Source organism: Mya arenaria, chromosome 6, assembly GCF_026914265.1.
Source record: "Mya arenaria isolate MELC-2E11 chromosome 6, ASM2691426v1".
Classification (NCBI taxonomy): domain Eukaryota; kingdom Metazoa; phylum Mollusca; class Bivalvia; order Myida; family Myidae; genus Mya; species Mya arenaria.
This window is the reverse complement of record NC_069127.1, coordinates 12,300,349-12,311,737: the sequence shown is the minus strand read 5'-3', so window position 1 is coordinate 12,311,737 and position 11,389 is coordinate 12,300,349.

Genomic DNA, 11,389 nt, shown 5'->3' with positions numbered 1-11,389 from the left:
GCCCTCTAGCGTAAACGACGTCATAGGTTAACATAAACTATAAGTTTGAATTATTTACGCCTTCTCCTACGCAGTGAAGTCCCCTATAAACTATCGGTCGGATATAAGTCGTCACATGGATCTGGGTGAAAAGACTTTATGAAGACCTCACAATTTTATAACGCAATTTCGGAAGAAACCGTCACACGCATTGTCACTTTTCTGGGGAGCCTCTTTATTACCGATGCCCACGAGACCATATATATATATGTATATATATATACGGAAGTTCATAAACCGCAAGTAGTAACTCTTGCCTGCGTTGTATTAACCACTCCCATCCACAGTTATCTGAGGAAAGGTGAGTAACTTGGAAGCTCTATGAAACTCTTTGGTTGAGCCTCAAATTATTTTTATATGTCTAAATCATGACCAGATCAGTAGAGTGAATTATTAAAGAAAACAATATGCAATATGTGAGTTGTTTACTCTTTGCAGTTGTCGCAGTTCTCACACAAGTAAAAGATGTATCTGCTGTCAAATTGCTTCCGAGAATATATTCAGTCAAAGACCGCTATAACCCAGATAATTCATTTGCAAGTGGCATGGTAGTTGTTGGCCTAAAAACTAGATTTAAATTCTACATGCAACCTATTAAACCACATAAGGACAAATCTTTGCTATACCTCACAATTCTGCTCCTTTCTCTTGCCAGCGATATTGAATCGAACCCTGGCCCTGATTTCCCCTGTGGTACCTGTGGTGCAGAGGTTCTGGACTCTGACCCAGCTGTAGAATGTGACAAGTGTGGACTATGGTTTCACATCCAGTGCCAAAACCTAGAACACTCATGGTACCAGGACTTAATCCACACTGATGCTTCTTTTGCTTGGACATGCACAGTGTGCGATAATTCAAACCACTCTATCACATCCAGTATCTTATCAATCATTTCGACAAACAGCTTTTCAGCCCTGTCTCATGAAAATACGCCTCTAAATCAAAAATCAGAAACTCAAAACCCACACATCAAAAGATTTGCTTCTAAACTAAAATTTCTATTGGTAAATTGCCAGTCAATTGTTAAGAAGAAACATGAATTCCATAACCTTCTTTCAGACCAAAACCCAGATATTGTGGCCGGTACTGAGTCATGGCTTACTGCTGACCATTATTCCTCTGAAATTTTTCCTGAAAGTCTTGGGTATACAGTATTCAGACGGGATAGAAAATCAGGCAAGGGAGGTGGGGTCTTTATCCTTGTAAAAAACAACTTAATTCCATCAGTTCAACCAAATCTGAATACAAACTGTGAAATCCTCTGGATCAAACTTGAAATCACAGGTAGCAAACCAATTTATATATCTAGCTTCTACAAGCCACATGAACTTGATATTGATAGTATTTATGAATTGGAAAAATCCTTATTGCTTGCTCAAAAACTTAAAGGTCAGAAGATCATACTTGGAGACTTCAACTTGCCAAAACTATCTTGGGACACAGAAAATAACCCAATTTTACAAGCAGGTTACAACCATGCTGTATATGACAAGTTCCTTGACATTTTAAGTGACTTTAATCTAACACAAATGGTTAATGAGTACACACGAGAAGGAAATATCCTAGATCTCTTACTACTCTCCAATCCGACCTTAGTACAATCAGTAAACATTATATCTGGAATCTCAGATCATGATATTGTTTCTGCTAGCATTAGTGCACGTCCGACTTCTCTTAAACAAAAACCTAGAGTATGTAGCGTTTACAGCAAAGCTAACTGGCCTGAATTCAGGAAATATTTCTCTACAGTTAAAGTTGACATCCTTCATAATCATGAACAAATATCTGTTGAGGAGCTTTGGCAGAGGTTCAAAAGTGCAATATCTACAGGGATAGCAACCTATATCCCTATCAAGCATATACGACCTAAAAGATCACTTCCCTGGATTAATAAATCCATTAGAAAGCTATTGCGTAAACGGGACAAACTATATCAAAAAGTCAAACAAAATAAAACAAACCACCAAATATGGAAACAGTTTAAGAAATTGAAATGTACTATAAAGATTCAAATTAAGCAGTCATATGACCGATACCTTGAAAATATATTGGATATCTCAAACTGTGAAAAATTGGAACCTGGAGTTCAGAGCAAATTCTCTACTAAAAAGTTGTACAATCTAATAAAGAACTCCAAGCAAGACTCACAAGTATCTTCCCCACTTATGGATAGTACAACTGGCACTTTGAAAACAGACAACACTGACAAGGCTAACATCCTCAACAAACAGTTCCAATCTGTTTTCTCTCCAGCTTCCCCATTGTCTCTAAAACAGTTATGTCTTCAAAACCTCCGTCGCCAAAACCCCCTGCAGTTTTGTAAGTACACCCCCATGAAGGACATAGTTGTTGACAAAAATGGGGTTCTAAAACTTCTCAAAAACCTTAACACTGGGAAGGCCTCTGGCCCTGACCTCCTTAAACCTGTTGTCTTAAAAGAACTAAGCCATGAAATTGCTGATGTTGTGTCAGTCTTACTCCAAAAGTCCTTGTCTTCTGGAAAAATCCCATCTGATTGGACTTCTGCATTTGTTTGCCCTCTTTTTAAGAAAGGAGACATCACTGACCCAGCAAATTACCGCCCAATTTCTTTGACCTGTATCTTATGCAAAACTCTCGAACATATAGTTGCATCTGCCCTATCTTCTCACTTTACAGAAAACAAAATTCTTTACGACCTCCAGCATGGGTTCCGAGAACGGCGTTCTTGTGAATCGCAGCTTCTTCAATTGACAGACTTTCTTGTTAATAATCTGGCAAAAGGGAAACAGACAGATCTGATATTGCTAGACTTTTCGAAAGCTTTCGATAAAGTTAACCATCTTAAACTTCTATATACACTTCAGGAACATGGTGTTTCATCCCAGATTCTTAATTGGACTAGATCTTTTCTTATTGGTAGAAACCAAACAGTTGTCCTAGAGGGCGATCAATCTAGAGCAGTACCAGTCACTTCAGGTGTGCCCCAAGGCTCTGTCCTTGGGCCCCTCTGCTTTCTGATCTATATAAATACACTTCCCCTTACAGTACAATCCCAAATACGACTTTTTGCCGATGATACGGCAGTTTATCTTACAATAAATTCACTGTCTGACTCTCAAATGCTTCAGGAAGATCTGGCATGTATGGAACAATGGGAGAGAGATTGGGACATGGAGTTCAACCCCTCTAAATGTCAAGTACTCCACATCACCAAAAACAAAAAAGTCATTAAGCACAATTACATACTCCATGGTCAAACACTCCAATCTGTCCCCTGTGCAAAATATCTCGGCTTAGACCTTTCATCAGATATTTCATACAACTCCCACATTACAAGAATAACAGCAACAGCCAATAAGACCCTGGGCTTTCTTAAGCGTAACATTACCACAAGAAATGAATCTGTGAAAGCTATGGCTTACAAAACCCTAGTTCGCCCGCAAGTTGAATATGCATCAACAGTCTGGAGCCCCTACACACAGTCAAATAAAAATAAAATCGAAATGGTCCAGCGAAGAGCCATCCGCTGGGTTAAATACAACTATTCCCCTCTTGCAAGTGTTACTGAGATGCAAAACAGCCTTGGCTGGCGGTCACTCGAATATCGCAGAAATGACATGCGGCTCATCATGTTCTTCAAAATCTTACACAACATCGTGGCCATTAACCTTCCACCCTATATCCAGAAGCCTGTCAGACTTAGCCGGCACGTTCATCCCCATAGCTTTCAGCAAATCCAAGTCCAATCCGATTATCACAAGTGGTCCTTTTACCCCCATAGCATAGTTCTTTGGAATAGCCTGCCCGTCAATGTAGCAACTCTGCCAGCAACAGAACTTGATAGGTTCAAATAGGCAGTGTCAAGCTTACAATATTAGTTTTACGTACTATCATATTTTACTTTTTAATAATGTTCTCACGACTAACATGTTTTAACCATGACTGGATTTTGTTTTTCTATTCCATGTCTCACAATGTTATCTTTTATTTCTTTCTTTCACTTTACTAACAGTCCGACGCGCACCTGCCAGTAATACTCGAAAGAGGGGTTCGGCAGTATTCAAAGATAGATAGATAGATAGATGATCGAGGCTAAAAATTATCAGAAATTAAGCGTTGAAACTCCGTCGTATTTTAATTTATGATGTACAGTTAACGAGGACCAAGTTGGACTCAGCGTAATAAGTGTGTTTTTTTTCTCAAAAATATCATCAGAAAAACTAAGCTCGCAGACTTAATTGATATTATCATATGGAGTCTCGTAACGCGTATTACAGTTTCGGGTTATTGGACTAGATCAAAAAGCATGTTCAGTTTAGTAGTGGAATGCATCTTAGTTATGATTTGTGTGTCACGAGTAAATACAAAATATGATTTAAATCGTTTTCCAAGAGTACCATGAACACTCCAAATTGCTTACCAATTCTCAAACTACTGTGCTCCCAACCTAGGCTTATCATCACATGAGTCGCAACATTTGTGATTCTGGATCTAGAAAGCCTCTGCATCAAGACGAGCGGCACGCCTTTATATCTGTTCCAGCCAGAGCAAATTTCTTCACCGTGAAGCCTTTATATGAGGATTCCAGATGGTGGCTGCACATTTGTGTCCCATGGATTTCCCCCCCCCCCCCCAAAAAAAAAATATACGAACATATTTTTACACAATTATAATGAGGTCCAGTAGCATGATGTAAATAGCTACCCGTACTCTTGTAGAACAATCCTTCAGGTTCCTTCTAACGAAGCCCACTTTTATGCTGCCTTTGAAAGTGACCCCATTGATATGCTTGGCCCGTGAGGGATTTTAAGAATTGGTTCCGCCGAAGTCAGATTTGCTTTGTTTTACAGAAAATCGGTTATGGCCATGTGGTCTCTTTAGTCCGAAAGATTGTTGTTTTCCACACAGAGATTCTAATGTTATACAAGGATTGTTTGTAAACTTCGTAGATAAGAGTCACATATTTTGGACATGTAAAACATACATATTGTGTATACATGGCAATATCGCATTCTTGTGAACGTTGCTAAGGGAAACCAAGGGTTTGAACACGGAGCACTTTGTTCAATATGTTTTAGGTCATAAAATACTATAATCAGAGTTTGCAGAATACAACATTAACATAAAACATAACTCGACATAAACATGATATTTATACCAAATATTTATAATTACCCCTTACACCCGATCGTTTTTACAGTTGATAGGAACCTGCATATGTTTTCTCCGAACAAGGTATACATTCCATCCAATTCTGGCTTAAAAAGAAAGGTGTCTGGGTTTGAAACTGTATGAATTAACATTCATGATAATACATGAGCAAAAAAGAGAAAACAATAGAAAAAGGAGGTATAACTTACTAGAAACATATCTTTATAGTTTCACACTATATAAGGATGAAGAAAACACATAACGAGATTAAGCATAAGAACAATATCTTAATTTGATTTCAATCTTTGAAATTAATTGCTTTTTTCACTTCATAATGTGTTTAAGGGGAGCGAGACAAATCGGCCCCTTACCAAATCGGCCTACTACCAAATCGGCCCCTAAGACGTTTCAGCCCTGCCATTTCGTCCCCTTAATTTAATTGTCTCGAAACGTTTCGGCCCCTTACTGATTTTCAACAGAGACATTTCGGACCCTTATTTTTTTTTTAATATGAAATAAAAATATATGATTTGTAAAATTTCATTGCAATAGAAGTTGTAAATGAAATCTAGAAATGCACAAATAGACAAATGTTAATGAAATACATTGATAAGATTGATAAAAAAATCATTCAAGTCTAAATTTAAAACCTTATTTTTAATATAAAATGTTAAAAAGTGTAAGAATGTATTTTGTGACTGTTAAATATAAATTGATCAATAAAGACTTCAAAGAAATTTTGTCTATGAACAACGCATTCTTTGCCAGGCAAACTGTTGGTGTTGTAGATGTGAAGAAGACATTCAAAGACGTGTGAATGAATAAGTGTCTTTAATTTGTTAATGTTCTTTACAGTTGATTAAAGAAGATTTGAGTAATATAAACAACGTCTCAATTCAAGCATGTGTATTAAATAGTTTCTAAAGACAGGTACCATTTTTTTTTTAAACGTTTTGCTGTGCTACTCTTTATTTATCCTGTATTAAAAGATCTATATTAGCAGGCGCAGGCACCGGGTTCTTTCGCGGGTTTTATTTGACCAAGATAAATAATAATAATAATAACTTATAGTAAATGATTAAATCTGATGTAGCTTAGTTGAAGTCAAGTTTAAATGTTTACGACTCACACTGGCACGTGCTGTTGTCATAGTTGCATCGGTACATTATAAAACACACGCTGTCTGACATGGTATTATCAAAATTGAAAGATCTATATAAGCAGGGTTCTTTCGTGTTATTTTATTGTACTATTATAAGTAATAATAATAATAACGTGATAAAGTCTGATATACAGTTTAGTTGAAGTTTAATTTTCAGGTTATTGAAATGATTAACTATGATCAACTTTCCATATGCCTTAACGTTTCAACCATAAATTTATAATGTACTTATTTGAGGTATACTATTGCTCTCAATATTGTCATAAAAATATACCCTTACTTCAATATTTGTAGTGCATTCAATACATTTTAAAGTTTGACACTGTGCCTACAATTAAAAAAAATCTAGTTTAGTTAGAAGAAGTAGCTACACTTAATTTTAAATATAACTAGAAATGTGTCCATAGGACACGGATGCCCCCACTTCGATTTTTTGTCACAGAAAATAAGCCATAATGATTATTCAGGATAATCTGAGGGCCCTAACTCCTAAATGATTAAAGCGATTTCCATGGCTATCGAACTTGATCAAGATATTATGGTCACAAACATGTGTTAAAAGTTTGGTGAGGATTGGACAAACAGTTTTCAAGAATTAGATCGGAAACAATCTTCGGGACGTATTTTTCAAGTCTTTTTTTGCAAATAAAGGGCCGTAACTCCTAAATGACAAAAGCGATTTCCATGGCTATCGAACTTGATCAAGATATTATGGTCACAATCATGTATGTAAAGTTTGGTGAGGATTGGACACATACTTTTCAAGAATTAGATTGGAAACATATATTTTTGAAGTATTTTTGGCAAAAAAGGGCCGTAACTCCTAAATGACTAAAGCGATTTCCATGACTATCGAACTTGATCAAGATATTATGGTCACAAACATGTGTTTAAAGTTTGGTGAGGATTGGACAAACGGTTTTCAAGAATTAGATCGGAAACAATCTTCGGGAATTTTTGGCAAAAAAGGGCCGTAACTCCTAAATGACTAAAGCGATTTCCATGACTATCGAACTTGATCAAGATATTATGGTCACAAACATGTGTTTAAAGTTTGGTGAGGATTGGACAAACGGTTTTCAAGAATTAGATCGGAAACAATCTTCGGGACGTACGTACGTACGTACGTACGTACGTACGGACAAGGGCAACCCTATATGCCGCCACTTTGTGGGGGCATAAAAATGCATACATTATAATGACGTTTAGTTGCTGTGTACTTTTTGTCATTTTATTTGGTGACCTGCGTGTAGACGAATAAACTTGTAAGCTTGAAAAGTGTCACAAATTCCAACGCCTGACACCTTTGTGGAATGTGAAAATTCGCCATAAGACCGTCTGTCTAAAAAAAAATAACATCTTATAACTATCAGATTTGTTTGTTTTTTCATTAATTATTTTTCCTGTTAAAAGGCATTTCCATAGAATATTACCTCAAGCAAGGAAAGAGTTAATTAAGGAGTTTTTGAGAAATGTTGGTGCAAACTACGGCGGGCGATAGGTGCTTGATACAGTTTTAGACAGAGGACTTGATATTAAACACATATCATTATATATCTCTTGTAAATATTAGCAACTAGCTTATATATATTGTTTAAATATGATTTCAAGATTTTTTGAAGTCTAAAGATTAATTTTTTTAACTTGTTTATTTTTATTAATAAAATCTCATGGATAAATGTCTTTGTTCAGATGTTTATTTGTGTTCAAGTATAAAGATTTTCTTTTAAATATTTTTTTATCAATACCTTTTTATGCATATATATGTATAGCTTTTTCGTATATTTAGAGAAAAAAATAAGGGCCGAAACGTCTGCGTAATCAGGGGGCCGAAACGTCTACAGGATGGGGCCGATTTGGTAAGGGGGTGAAAAGGTAACCGTTTTAACTAGGGGCCGATTTGGTAAGGGGCCGATTTGTCTGGTAGCCTGTTAAAGTAACCCATGTTGAAAGGGTTGTTAAAAACTACGCATAGAAAGTCTTCCAATCAACATTTATGAATAAAATAATTTCAATCCCTCTTCACAATATATTGAATGACATGTTGTATGTGTTATATTATTACATTCATAATTAATGGTGTGAATTTGCTCCTGTCGACATTCTTTAGGATCTTTGTTTAAACCATGTCCATTCCGTTATATTCAAGAGTAAAGGAACACAAGCCGTGTGAAGCTGCAAATTAAAATGTATGCCTAAAATAATAATATCACAGGACATAATACGCTGCCATGGAGAATACCGCCTTTCTCCGGTACCAAGCCTGAATATCGCCTTTCTCCGGTACCTAGCCTGAATACAACCTTCCTCCGGTACCAAGCCTTAATATCGTTTTTCTCCGGTACCCAGCCTTATTAACGCCTTTCTCCGGTACCCAGCCCTAATGCAATCTCTCCGGTACCCAACCTAAATATCGACTTTGCCGCCTTTATCCGATACCCGGCCTGAATACCGTCACACTTTTTCAGTACCCAGCTTGAATGCTGCCTTCCTCCAGTACCCAGCCTGAATGTCGCCTTTATCCGGTACCCGGCCTGAATACCGTCTGTCATTTTCAGTATCCAGCCTGCATGCCGCCTTTCTCCGGTACTCGGTCTTTTTCAGTACCCAACCTGAATGCCATTATCGGGTACCTAACCGTAATACCGCCTTTCTCCTGTACAAAACCGGAAACCGCCTTTCAATTTGACTATATAATGGTACAGTAGGTTGTCAATGTGCTTAAAAAGGTTGTGAGGATATACTTTTAAGACAGCTAATTTAGGTCCCGTCTCTATCGATTATTGCTATTGTTTCACTTTGGGTCAATAATTATTCCTAATTGTTTGTTTGTTTATTTGAGTTTACCAAGGTCTGCCCGCGCCCATTGGCTGCATTATAACTTGACACCGCCGTGACGCCATCACGACTTAAATTGTGTTTAAATGCCATAAGTGACATGCGATAGAAGTGACAGCAATTCGCAGTCAAATCCAGACATTGGAAGACTTGAAGAAACAGAGTGAGATACAAAAGATCCGGGTTTGATACCCTAGCTCTTTGCGAAGAAACCTCATGGTTCTTTAACGTGCTCGGTGTAAAGCACCAATACACGGGATACAACTTTCCTGGGTTGAACCAATACTGGGTACACCACTTTTCCAAGCATACCCTTTAAATGCCGAGCACCAGGCAAGGGAGCTACCTGTACCAACTTTTGATTAATTGTTCATTCCTCCCATCCCTTGCCATAATGGTTCGTCGTGTATGCAATGAAATGATTAAAGGGTATTTTTTTAGCATTAACGCTACTGCACATACATAGCTTGATATATAACACAGCTGAATGTTAAAAACAAGACTTCCCAGTCAGTTTCACTGGAACGTTTTATAGCTGGTTTCACTAGAATAATAAACAATCCGTTTTGCTCGAGCTTTTACAGACAGTTTCACTAGAACAGTTTACAGCTAGTTTCGCTGGAATTGTGAACAGTCAGTTTCACTCAAACATACTATTTCACTGATAATTGTAGACTTTGTTTGGACAAAGTGTAAGTAGTGTACCAGTCCCGGCTTACAGTGTGTGGTGTGACCGTCTGTCCGCCTGCAACTGTCCGAAATGGTGTTTGCCGAAAGGCCAAACTACACTATATTTTCGAGGATATAGTGTTTACGGCCTTTGTCTTTTTTTTTTCTATAGTTCTAAATGAGATTCAGCGTAAGATAATAGCTACAAATGTATCAATCACTCAGGACCAACTTCCTGTTTCTTAAGTATAGGTACATTATTTTGATCCTACACGTAAATAGAATTTAAATGCTTTCAAAAACGCTTATATAATATATTATGTAAATGAATTCCAAGAGTGATCGTTGAAGTTTTTTTTTACAACAAGTCATCGAACTCATACACTATAGCTACGCCTCTTGCCCTGCCGTTGTAATCTTGATTCTTGCAGCTTAGTACCAGCCAATCGATGCTCATGGGCACATTACATTTATGTAAAATCATTGATCACAGTACGCAGTATTACCAATATGCTTATTACGTTTGCTTCCCCAATTACAAAGCATTTGATCGCTTCCAGGTAACAAATTATGTAATATGTTAGCCACAAACCATATTAAGTGAGGAGTTACTACAGAAAGACCAGGGGCGGATCCAGGATTTGATGTTATAGGGGGCGTAACTTAAGGCCGAAACCTTTTGACTCCCGTCCCTTCCTCAGATCCAAAATTAATTCTGTTTAAACTGTTGACAGGGGGTACTCCCCTAAGAAATTTTTAACAATTTCTAGTCCGAAATGATGAATTTTGGGCGTTTTTCTATATTGAAATAAAAAAGTAAACTTGGGCGCTTTTAGGGGATGGGGATGGAGTGGTGGGGGGCGCCGGGTATATTCGCTAGTCAATACGTCATGACACTGCTAACTGCCATAGAAACACTTTAATCATCCTGCAAGAAATTGATACTGAGACACAATCTCTAAATCGTGAACAGAGTCTGACTTAGAATGTTATTTATCTTATATTATCAACTTGATATGATATTTATAATTTGTTTAAACGTGTTATATATCTTGAAATTTATGGCACGAACTCTTTTCGCAAGTTTTTTTTTCCATATTATTGCGCTTCGCGTGGCTTTTATGTGAAATTAAATAGAGATTAAATCAAAAACTAAAAAAAAAACATATACGCAACTATATATCTATAGTACAAATATATTTTCTGTATGATGATCGTGTAAACAATAAACAACACATGCCCTGTGTGCATGTTCGATTTTAGGAGAAGAACACGAACGTGGCGACGCTGGACGAGAACCCGAAGATTGGGGCGTCTAAAGTACTTCTTGTTTACTTTTTAATTCGTTTTGTATTGCTTTTGACAGGCACATATAACATCATTATTGTATTTATTTCTAAGAAAAAGCGGCGTAGTCGAGCGCTCTATCCTACGACAGCTCTTGTTTTTCTTATTTCATTCTTCACAAACCTGGCTGCTCTTCTTTTAACCGCATTTTTTATTTGGGAGGGGGACAAGAATGTTGAGGCATATATACAATATGGACGA